This window comes from Aplidium turbinatum, chromosome 10 (assembly GCF_918807975.1).
Source record: "Aplidium turbinatum chromosome 10, kaAplTurb1.1, whole genome shotgun sequence".
Taxonomy (NCBI): Eukaryota; Metazoa; Chordata; class Ascidiacea; order Aplousobranchia; family Polyclinidae; genus Aplidium; species Aplidium turbinatum.
This window is the reverse complement of record NC_137481.1, coordinates 19841067-19854551: the sequence shown is the minus strand read 5'-3', so window position 1 is coordinate 19854551 and position 13485 is coordinate 19841067.

Here is a 13485-nt window from a genome sequence, read left to right as displayed (position 1 = left end):
AAACTTATTTGGAAGCTTTGAGAAATGCTGGACAGCAGATTCTTGAACATATCTTAGGGTTTCAATGTTTTCAAGACGCCTCAAACCTGAATAATAAAAATCAATAGTGCAAACACCCAAAAACTAGTCACCACATAGCACTGAACTAGCCTATACTTTTAGATAAACATAACAATCAGTAAACATAACAACAGCTCAAAACAATATCAGTGCAGAAAAAAGAATCCCAAAACTAGTCTACGATTGCTCCAAACATCTACTGCTATGTATATTTGTATAATTCTGTAGCTACTTTTGTAGCCTTCCCAACCCTCTTTTGTAACCTTTTCAATATTTTGCAGTAACCTGAAAAAGCACTTGCGTTCTGAAAATTAACCTCTAACAACCTGTGCTGTAACTCTTTAATTATCTGACTGTACTATTGATTGTTGCACCAAATCTTGGTATAGCATGCCTTTCCAAATGCCACTTTTGTAAATTTATCCTACATACATAGTTGTTGAGAGCAAAGTAGATCCCTGTGGAATATGTGGCAAGAGAGTGATGAGAAATTCAATGCAATGCAAGGAATGTGGAAAGGTGGGTACATGCACAATGAATGTGGAAAGGTGGAATGTGGGTACATGCAAGATGTGCTAATGTCAAGAGAGCCGCAACAAGATTGGCGAAGTGTTTTGTTTGTGGGAAATGCAGTAAAGGAAGGAATGAAGTGGAAGGCCATGATGATGAGTTCTGCCATGGCATCGAAACAGTGACAGACTTCTGTTATCTGGGTGATCGGATAAATGGAAGTGGTGGATGTGAAGCAGCGGTGACAACAAGGGCAAGATTGGGCTGGGCAAAGTTCAGGGAATGTGGGGAAACGTTGTATGGCAGAAAATTTTCACTAAGGATGAAAGGAAAAGTATATCGGAGCTGTGTGCGGCCTGCAATGCTATATGGTAGCGAGACATGGATATTGAGAGAGAGTGAACTGGCAATCCTGAGAAGAACGGAAAGGTCAATGGTGAGAGCAATGTGTGGGGTGAAAACGAGAAGGGAAAAAAGGACTGAAGAATTGTTGGATATGCTAGAGATGAGAGAGACCATAGACCAACTGGCAAGGGCAAATGGAGTAAGATGGTATGGACATGTGATAAGGAGGGAGGAAGGAAGTTTTCTTAGACAGACACTAGATCTAAAGGTGGATGGGAAGAGGAAACGCGGTCATCCAAGAAGAACGTGGAAACAACAAGTGAAGGATGAGTTTAAAAAAGTCGGACTGAAGGAGGAAGATGCAAGGGACAGGGTGAAATGGAGAAAAGGGATTAAGACAATTGCTGCGCGGAAACAATCGGCCACCCCCACTAGTGGGGAACAAACCGACGATGGATTATGATGATATCATATATTACTATATTATACATTAACATATCTTACTACCCGACTGGATAAGGATGATGATTACTATCTTTACTCTTCCATGAATAAGCTGCTATACCATATTGCATAATTTAATATTTGCCAGATAAGAATATATATCACTAAGTTACTACCAGCTTGCATCTAACTACTCCCTGATTATTATAGCCTAAGCTATTATGTTCGTTCAGAGGATCGCTTGACTTTTTGTAAGATTATTATTTAGGTTGGTTTGGAAAAGATGCTTGAAACAACTCAGACACTACATCCTTCATCGGCACTACCAAAGAATCTCCACCTCTCATTAGCGATACCAAAAACACTCCATCCCTCATTGACGCTATAAAAAATGATTCAACTCTTATTAGAAATACCAAAAACACACTGCTATATCATCATGCTTCTTATGCTCTTACATGCGCAGGAAATTAATTTAAAAAAAACAAAGCTTTTTTAACTAGGCTATTTTATCTTGATAATGAGCTGCAATATTATGTATTTGTTCTGCAATATATAGGCTACTTAATATCGTTGCTGCGAACACTTTATTTCTGTATGAAATCTGTAAATAGTCCTTGTTTTGATAGTCCGTTACGTAATTTCAATATGTGTGTGTAACTGTGTATATTAGTTTGTTTTTGTGATGTTGTTGGGTTCAGTCGTGTTCTCATTGCTTTAAGAATTGGCGCTCCAGTTGTTCCAGGAACGAGGAGGCGACTGATTCTTAACTAATTCATCAACTTATTTTTAAGTATCAGGTTTGGTGGCCGTGCTTAACTATATTTATTGATGCATATACCGCAATATTAGATCCTTTCATGCACGTCTTAAACCATTAAGGTTTTGCCACCTTTTCCTTTTGTTAGTTTTGTTACTGTATAATATTTCTTTTTCACAATATCATTTCTTTTGCACTCTGACAAAGAAAAATAAATTGAATTGAATTGTCTTGACCCTCTGCGCTCTGCCTCCTTGCCAATTTCTAACGCATTTGATTTTGATTTGTTTTATGGAAGACATTTGGATTCTGGAAATTAGATTGAATGAATTGCAGATCCAGAGTTGCCAGATAAACATTTAGTGTTGAGCAATGCCGGAGATGGCAAAGAGCGCATTGTCAGCAGGGTTGCCAGATACTCAAGCTATAGTAAGGCCAAATCCATTATAAAATAAGGCCAAAAAAAGGCCAAATTTTTTATTTACTTCCAAGGCTAAATAAACGCTAACAACTTAGTTGAAATAAATTTTTGAAAATGCCATTTTACGATCAAATATGACAGATAATAATTTAGCACTGTCAGAGTATAATGACCGGTTTGTTTGCATAATTTGATTAATGAAAAATTACTGTAGTAGCAGATAAACTAGAAACCATTATTACTTCAATTCATGAACAGTGCTATTCGGAACATCTAACTAAGCAATCAGCATGAATTTGTCTTATTGAGTATATTTACCAGGGATGTCTACAACTACAGGATTGGAAACTCTTTTCAGTGCTATACATGACTACAGAAGAATTATTAAAATAAAACACTGTTTGTATCAACTAAAGAATGTATAAAATTCAATTTCGCAATAACAATATAAAATATAGCCTACACTCACATCAAAACTTATTTGATGTATAGAAGTTTAAAACCACGAATCTAAAAAATCAAAAATAAACAAATGCAAAGATTCCCTGTCGTTCTGTAGCATTTTGCGTATTGCAAACCGGATCAGAAGTAAACGTGGAGTGTTCAACAATCAGTGAAATGTGTTGTCGTTATAATAAACTTATTCACAGACCAACCCAGTACGAAATCATTACGTTTAAGATGTCATAAGAACTAAAACTAATACTCGGTTTTGAAATTATTTAGCAGCAAAAGATTGCACAAATGGAATGCAAACACATCACATTAACAAACAAGGCAAGTGTATACTTTTACGGTTTACGGCAGGTGCAACTTAATAGAACCGCCCTGTCCACCGCTAACACATTCTCTACTCTCTACCTATGTCTCTACTCACTAATGAAACTGGATGAAAATGAACAAACTCTCCATTAACTACAACAAAACTGAGTACATGATACTAACTAAACAAAAGCTCGATGTAAGGATGCACGTTACGATAAACGGAATTACATTGCAAAAAAAAAAGTGTATTAAATATCTTGGTGTATTAATTGATGACTCTCTCAACTGGAAATGTCACATTCAAAATGTTTGTAAAAAACTTGCTAGAGGCTCCTGGGCCATTCTTCAACTTAGAAATTATGTGGATACCGGTACTAACACACTGAAGACTGTGTATTACAGTCTTATATATTCTCATCTTCAATACTGCATATCCAGCTGGGGTGGAGCTTGTGACAATGCGCTGGATCATTTATTTAAGCTGCATAAAAGAGTTGTTAGAGCCATGACATTCAGCAACTATACAGCTCACACATTGCAACTCTTTCAAAAACTACAGCTGTTAAATATACAAGAAATTTATAAACTAGAGATAGCAAAATACATGCACAGAGTCCATTTAAATCTATTACCAGAAACGGAATGTAATATCTTCCACAGACTATCTGAATGCCACTCACACAATACGCGCCAATCATCCAGCAGTAACTATTTTGTTTCAAGGGTGCGTACTGAATTAGGTAAAAGGCAGATGTTAATAAGGGGTCCTAAAGTGTGGCATGAGGTCCCAGGTGATCTCAAAGGTCTTTCTCCAACTTCTTTTAAAAGAAACTTTAAACACTACCTTCTTGATTTAAACGCCACTGTTGAATAATAACTGTTTTGTCTATATAATTAGTAATTACATTATTCTATTTGCTCATCTCTTTGGTATACGTTGCTTTTTATCTTTTTTACTGATTAAAATTGTCGATTGATATCTCTTAAACTCCACTCACAATTAATTCATTCAGTAGCACGGTAAACCTGCTTAGTTTGTTTGCTTTTTTTTTTCTCTTTTGCATAATGAAAACATGTGTATCTGTATCACCAAATGCTTGATTTTCTTTTTTTTGTATGTGTGTTTGTGTATTTACTGTATATATGTTATTTAGGCCTACATCACCAAGCTTGAGGTGGCTGCTGACTAGATGACCGTTTGGTCTTTTCGCAGTCTCCTCGTCATATGACACACAACCGATTATTATTGTATACTTTGTATTCTTTTCATGTTTGTGTTTGTGACAAATAAATAAAAAAAAAATGAACTGAACTAATTAAAATTAAAACGAATATAGGTCAGGCTCCAAGTGATGATAAGTGATACTTTTATATTACAATTGAAATTGAATTTCCTTAAAATAATACTTTCTAAACCGGTCAAAATTTGCAGCCATAAAAAGGGCCAAATAAGGCCAGATTTTCTGGCCTTATTTGCATCAATTTTTTTAGGCCAACTGCAATTTAAAAAGGCCAGTTTTTTGGAATTTGGCCTAAAAAAAGGCCATCTGGCAACCCTGATTGTCAGTCCAAAGCCACTATCATATCATTTTCGGCATTAACGCGTTCAGGACGAATTAGCTAGCCTACTACTAACCACCACAATAGTCAATATAAGCTTACCAGCATGTCAATGAACGGTAAAAGGCGGCAAAACTTTAAAAGGTTTAAAGCGTGCCTGAATAGTAGATCATGTAGTAGCCCTTGTTTGTTTGTTTGTTTTATTATCTTTATCCTGCATTGCGGGAAAGCGGACTTGAGCGCTATGCATCGGTGTACGCCTTCCGACGTACACCTGACCCACGCTGCAGCCGACTGCAATGTCTGTTTCCGGTTGTCTACTCTATTTATGACTCAAATTTGGTACTATCCATTACTCGAAATCGATCACTGGGTAGAGGCGATTATCGTAAAGTTTCTTGCCTAGAGCAACAACAGCAAGTGCGGGTGGCTGGAGTCGAACACGCAGGCTCTCGACTGCAAGCCCAACGCGCTAACCACTCGGCCACTCCTTCCACTGTAGGCGTGCTAACTGTAGACATACACCCTACTAGTATGTCTACAGTTAGCACGCCACAAAACCCAAAAAACAAACAGCAAAAAATATAACAAAAACAGAGAAGCACACATGTAGTAATAAATGACAGCCTAATGAAAAGTGTTGTGGATTAAATTTGCCAGTTTCAATACTGATGTGGATGAGCAGCCATCATAATAATAGGATGGCAAAAGAAAATCTGACATAAAAGAAACCCATCCTCAGGCAAAAGCCGCTTCGGTGTCTAGGAGAGCAAGATGTTGAGCTCTTTCTATGGTTAAACTGCACATCACACAGTAGCCTACGACGATTGAGGTTCGAGATCCATTTTAAGTCATTGTTTCTTGTCCTGGTGAGTGGTGGAATAGATGATCTGGTAGATAAGATGATGATGTTCTGATGGTGTTGATGAAGCTCTCATCCTATATTTGTGACTGTGTCGTGTTGGTTATGAAGTTATGAAAAGATTCATTTTACCTAGAGTTGGTAGCCTATATCTTCCTCATAATATCGTTTTTGGGTTGAATAAAGCTAAAACATAAGACATGGTGACGAGAAGGCATGCTGTAGGCTAGTGTATCATCACGAAAAAGTTTCACCTGGATTTCGACGCTTGTTTTTCTTTAAGCAGCCTTAGATTCTAGTCTTAGTTTTATTTTAAGCAAAGAACTGAAGAAATATTGAAAAGATGATCGAATGTTATCGAAGAACAAATTGATGACGGTTGGATTGACACGACAAAAGATAGATTGGTTAACAAACATTTGTAAAAGTCATCTCCCAGCAGGGACATTTAAAAAAAAGCAGTGGATTGATTGGTTGCCCTATAATGAATTTCAATTTACAGCAAACGTTGTCTCTAAAGTTCGGCCACCGTCAAAGAAGGCTGATGAGAAGCTGGAGTTAAACTGACAGAGAAACAAAGTTAAGTTTTTGAAATCAATATGTTAGAACTAAACCAGTCAAGTAGTTTACACTTTGTGTTGAAGTTAGGCTACACTGTGTCTGCATAAAAATAATGACAAACATAGCCAGTGGACACTTTCAGTAGGCTAATCCTAGACTTGTTTGCCTGGCCCAAACTTACAGTAAGCTAGTGTTGAGAATAGGCTGTTGCTACTGGATCAACATTGGGTTTAACAATCAAAACATTTTTCTGAAGTGCTGTTGTATTTCTCCCACGTCTTGTAAGATAGGTTATTTACGATAGAGCTTAATTCTCTAACAACACAATTCTATTTACATTTCTTCAGCCCATGATATTAATGTTGATGTAAGTAATGCTACCATAAACGTCGTGGGCTACAATTTACATACAATTTTCTTTGTCGTTTGAGTTTTGGGGGAGGAGGGTAGCCTATATGCTTTTACCACCCCAGATTCACGATGTTCCCAGACTACACTGAATGGCTATTAGAGAGCAGCCAGTTTTTGATTTCACGCAGACTTTCCATTATGTGAGGTGGAATGAAGATAGGCTAGTAGGCGTACAATCGTTGATGATGAGGCGATCTGCTCTTCAGCACCACATTGGTGCAAGGTTGAGTGGAAAAGCCCGATCAGGGATACATCTTAAACCCGACGCCGGTACAAAAATTCAAATTAACATCGCAGCTTTCTGTTTCTTTTGCGAACACTAACTAATTACGAAGCCTATCATGCGCTTACACTACATAATTCCGAATCCATGCACTATTTTTTTTACGATTTGTTAACGCGGTAGGCCTAATACCTTTCTAAGGGGCCCGAGCACTTGAACTACTACATGTTCTTTTGATATAGTGGGCTTTTCTAAGATATCTTGGTTTAAGGCCAGAGAATTTCATTTGGTACCGGGCCCAAATTATTCTCTCAAAGGCCCTGACTGGTCGTTAAAACAGCTTAGCCCATCGACAATATGTTGCTCGTAGGCTACCTTATTATATCGCAGGGACACGTAACGTTATGGGCCACTGCTCGCTATCTAGGACAAGGGGCGTGGTGATCAGTAGTAGCCTACAGTTGTCAGGGGGTAGCCTACTTTTGGACCCGGGATAATTTCAAGGGTGCATAACCTTTCCATGAGGCCAAGGAACTTAAAGAAATCAACTCGTATTGGTTGGATATAGTGAGTTTTGCTTAAAAGTGTCTAATTTGGGCTGAAAAATCTCATTGGTACCGGCATATCCTCTCAACAGCTCTTGTGGTGACAACTGTGGACAAGAGTTTTCCCGCGCTTTTTCAAAGTGAACAGCAAAGTTTTTGCTCTCCAGGTCTAAATATGTAAGTTGGAATCAAGAAAAATTTAGGCCTGGAGAATAGCTAGATTTGTACAAATTGAGAAAGGAATTTAATTGTAGTCATTTTAGTCGAAATTTTTTTTAAATCAATAAAGAACTCGCGGAGAAGGGACGATTCAAAGAAACCTTGATTTAGCCTAGTAAGCTACAGTATAAAGGCCTACCAGTGAATTCAGCAGCCATTTTTCTATTTGCATATTCTGAGTTGGATCGCTCATGGATAGCCACTTTTATTATTGAATATTGAAGACAAAGTAAAGAGAAGTCACAAGAACTGTTTTTGTCCTTTTTATAAGTTATTCCACCCAACCGTAGTCAACCTTCATTTTCACTCAACCAAGTTCAAACCCTACCCAGGCTTGATGATGCAATCATCGACTCAAAGGAATGTTGTTTATGGTTACCAAATCAAATTTTTAAAGAAATGAATCTGGACTGTTCATTGTACCGTATGTTACAACCCCGTTTTTGTTTTGTTGGCCAATAGTTTGTAGTTCTGCGCAATTTTGAATTTATAGGAATGTAATCAGCTCGGTCTGACTGATTTTATAATTTTTGCCTAATTTTCATATTTTATGACGCAACAATAATATTTTTGAAAATTTGACCTTTCGAGCTGTTCCTTCTCTTGTTTTTTCTATTTTTGTTTCCCCATGTTACAGTAGGCCTAATTGATGTCTTAATTAGGCTACTTGATCCATTAACTGCAACAGACCACATTTTGTTTTCAAAGCTGCATATGTTTAATTTTAATACCACCGTTTTAAACTGAAATTAAATGATTAAAGTTTGTCTGAATAAAAAGTAGTAGGCCTACATCAATTACAGATAGGCTAATATTCACTAATCATCTTTTATGTTATTGCGCTCAATTGTGTCTTTGTTTTTTTTTCTACAAGTCGTGCGGTCACGCTGAACCGGTTTCCTTAATTTTTTATCTTTCGGGGGGGGGGGGGTCTTCTGTGACATCACAATTCATTTTTAACTTGCCTATGAAGACTCAAAGTAAAAAGTTCAGGAAACTTGTAATTTTTTTTTTAATTGTTGGCGCAAACACGTAGTGAACGGCAAACTAACAAAATAGTCTGGGAGCCTACGACAGAAGATTTCACCCCATAAGGTACAAAAGGTTTGACCCCTTGAAGTTACTGGGGTCAACCATGTCACTCACAAAAAGTATGGAAGATTGACCGCACCGGGTGGATCTGGACCCTAGAGCCCCCTAAAAAGCCCAAAAAGGGGGTTAATTTCACCCCATAAGGTACATGGACCAAACTTGGTGAAAACGAAGTTCTATGTCAGGACATAACAAAAATATCAAATCTAACAATATTTTCGAGTGGAAAGGTGATGTAAGACTCCCCCCAAAGGGACCCCCCAGGGGGTTAATTTCACCCCATAAGGTACATGGACCAAAGTTGGTCAAAACGAAGTCTTATGTCAGGACATCACAAAAATATCAAATCTAACAATATTTTCGGGTGGAAAGGTGATGTAAGATGCCTTCAAAGTGACTTCCCTTAATGTGACCCCCTCGGAAGGTTTATTCCACCCCATAAGGTACATGGACCAAACTTGGTCAAAATGAAGTCTTATGTCAGGACATCACAAAAATATCAAATCTAACAATATTTTCGGGTGGAAAGGTGGTGTAAGATGACTTCAAAGTGACTTTCCTTAATGTGACCCCCTCGGAAGGTGTATTTCACCCCATAAAGTACATGGACCAAACTTGGTCAAAACGAAGTCTTATGTCAGGACATCACAAAAATATCAAATTTAACAATATTTTCGGGTGGAAAGGTGGTGTAAGATGTCATCAAAGTGACCCCCAGAGGGTTTATTTCACCATAGAGTACATGGACCAAACGTGGTCAAAACGAAGTCTTCTAGGGCACCACAAAATATCAAATCTAACAATACTCTCAGTTGGAAAGGTGATAAAAGACCTACCCAAAAGTGAATCTCCTCCTATAGTTTAATTTACTTCATCCCTTTCTCGAACCAACCTTGGTGTAACGAAAGTGCTATGCCAGGACAGTACGAATGGATTAAATTTAAAAATATTTTTATATAGGTTTTGATGAAATACATTCACAAGCTGTCCCATGATGCATGAAATGGAACTATAGCCTACTTTACAAAAAGTTTTTGTATAAATCATATTAAGTCAATCGAAAAAAGGCAACAGGACATGACAATACATGGCTTTGTAACACCAAAAACAGAAAGTACACAAGAAGCATATAGGCTACAGTAGCCAGAAAATTGATCCAAGATCTTGATACCACCACTAAATGTGGACTTAATCGAACAACTGACTATCCAAATCAAAACGTTTCGAAATGAATCATTTGGAACGTTAATTTAGGCAGTAATGAACATTTTCCAGCTGCTACAATAAATAACCTAATAAACCCAATGCAGTAAGTTTTTATTTAATGCCATTTGCTTCATGTCTCCAATCAGTTATCGTAACTGTTCATTCATAAACAGAGATTGTTCGTGTAAATGTAAACGGTCGTTTCTTTATTCTTCATTGTCACTGCTGTCGCTTTCACTTTCTTCATCTTATTCTTCAGATTCATACAATTCTCCTGTTATATACAGAGATAAAGCAAGCTGTCTGCGATGTACCAGCCCCAAGCAATGTGGTTATCCGCACGTCTGACACTGACTGTCTTGTAATTGGCTTAGGTTGCTATGGAACTTTTGATCCTTCATTAAAGATATGGATAGAAGCTGGCTTGCAAAGCAATAACACGCAGCGGTACATCAACATCAACCAGCTGCATAGGCCTACCGCACTTGGAGTGACGATTTGCAAGTGTTTACCTGCATATCATGCCTTTACAGATTCTGATTACACCTCGTCATTTAGCAGGAAAGGGAAAGTGCGGCCGCTGAAATTACTCCAAGGAAACCACGAAGCGCAGGCAGCTTTTAGCCAACTCGGACACGACAAAGAAATTAGTGAAGACACTATCATCGCCATAGAGAACTTTGTGTGTAACATGTACAAAAACAAGAAAATTAATTATGTCAACGAAGTCCGTTTACAAATGTTTTTAGACGGCTACAAACCCAAAAAAGAAAATGAAAGGATATCATGCATACCAGAAGCTACTGTAGATAGTAGTACTCTACCACTTTGTTTACGAGTACTTCTCCAGAAGACAAGGCGCACACATCTCATCACAAGATGGTGGTTATCTTCAACTAGAAGTGAACAAGCAGCAACGTTGCTGCTAGAGTATGGCTGGAAAGAAGAAGGAGGTTCTTATAAAGTGGTGTGGTTTGAAGGTAAAGGTATAAAGCATCTTTAGATGTCTCTACGTGGAATCTGATCTCATCCAGGAAAGTCAAGAAGAAGGTAAACAGCATTGGATGTCGCTTGGGTTACCCTTTATAAATATAAAACTTTCTCCTGGTCTATCAGTCGTTTACTTTCTTACTGTAAACATTAGCCAATAACTGGCTGTAAAGTTTCGTTTTAGGAACCTATAACCAATAGTTTCTGCAATCTTGAGAAAAATGCCTGGGTGCACTAAATAACAAATAAATGTTGAACTTTTTCCAGTTAATAGTAAGTTGCAATGTTGCATTATTCGAAGAAAAATAGACGTCTGTAAAAGATAATAAAATTACTATTGTATGTTACGCATATCTGTAGTGCATAATAGCAATTGTTTCGTACAGTCTTTATTTCTCTGTATATAACAGGAGAATTGTATGAATCTGAAGAATAAGACGAAGAAAGTAAAAGCGACACCAGTGATTGATTGATTGATTGAATCTTTATCCTCGGACTGGGAAAGCTTCTTGCAGAGCTTAATCCTGGCAGTTTCGCATACTTGTAGAGGCTTTGAATCACTGGCGCAGGCCCGGTCACCGAGATTGACAGAGTGAAGTTTCCGATTGTTGAAGGCTTGTTGTCGGGGAATTATTCCATCCATTAGATGCCGCTGAATGGAGAGCAGCCCTTAACGTGCGTTGCTCAAGCGCACACCCCGAGAGTCGAACCAGCGCCGCTATTGATCTTGAAGCTTCTTCGTTCCAGAAGTGACGCGCTAACCAATTGAGTTACCGTTTACATTTACACAAACAATCTCTGTTTATGAATGAATAGTTACAATAACTGATTGGAGACATGAAGCAAATGGCATTAAACAAAAATTTACTACATTGGGTTTATTGGGTTATTTATTGTAGCAGCTGGAAAATGTTCATTACTGCCTAAATTAACGTTCCAAATGATTCATTTCGAAACGTTTTGATTTGGATAGTCAGTTGTTCGATTAAGTCCACATTTAGTGGTGGTATCAAGATCTTGGATCAATTTTCTGGCTACTGTAGCCTATATGCTTCTTACGTACTTTCTGTTTTTGGTGTTACAAAGCCATGTATTGTCATGTCCTGTTGCCTTTTTTCGATTGACTTAATATGATTTATACAAAAACTTTTTGTAAAGTAGGCTATAGTTCCATTTCATGCATCATGGGACAGCTTGTGAATGTATTTCATCAAAACCTATATAAAAATATTTTTAAATTTAATCCATTCGTACTGTCCTGGCATAGCACTTTCGTTACACCAAGGTTGGTTCGAGAAAGGGATGAAGTAAATTAAACTATAGGAGGAGATTCACTTTTGGGTAGGTCTTTTATCACCTTTCCAACTGAGAGTATTGTTAAATTTGATATTTTGTGGTGCCCTAGAAGACTTCGTTTTGACCACGTTTGGTCCATGTACTCTATGGTGAAATAAACCCTCTGGGGGTCACTTTGATGACATCTTACATCACCTTTCCACCCGAAAATATTGTTAGATTTGATATTTTTGTGATGTCCTGACATAAGACTTCGTTTTGACCAAGTTTGGTCCATGTACTTTACGGGGTGAAATACACCTTCCGAGGGGGTCACATTAAGGAAAGTCACTTTGAAGTCATCTTACACCACCTTTCCACCCGAAAATATTGTTAGATTTGATATTTTTGTGATGTCCTGACATAAGAATTCATTTTGACCAAGTTTGGTCCATGTACCTTATGGGGTGGAATACACCTTCCGAGGGGGTCACATTAAGGAAAGTCACTTTGAAGGCATCTTACATCACCTTTCCACCCGAAAATATTGTTAGATTTGATATTTTTGTGATGTCCTGACATAAGACTTCGTTTTGACCAACTTTGGTCCATGTACCTTATGGGGTGAAATTAACCCCCTGGGGGGTCACTTTGGGGGGAGTCTTACATCACCTTTCCACTCGAAAATATTGTTAGATTTGATATTTTTGTGATGTCCTGACATAGAACTTCGTTTTCACCAAGTTTGGTCCATGGGGTGAAATGGGGTGAAATTGGGGTGAAATTATGGGGTGAAATTATATGGGGTGAAATTATATGGGGTGAAATTATACCCCCTTTTTGGGCTTTTTAGGGGGCTCTAGGGTCCAGATCCACCCGGTGCGGTCAATCTTCCATACTTTTTGTGAGTGACATGGTTGACCCCAGTAACTTCAAGGGCTCAAACCTTTTGTACCTTATGGGGTGAAATCTTCTGTCGTAGGCTCTCGGTCTAAAAGGGAAACTGGAAAAATAACTAAAACGTAATTTACCGATGCTTGACATTTGTCACATTAAGAACAGGGAAGCAGCTGACTCGATGACTGATATAGTCTTTCGCTGCTTCCTGTCTGTTGTGGTACCTAGATGGCTATGGTGCTATTCTATTTATGTTGTGTATAATTGTACCGTGCTATTGTTGCAACTGACAAAATAAAAGTTTCTCTCTCTATGGCGACAAATTCAGACACACGGAAG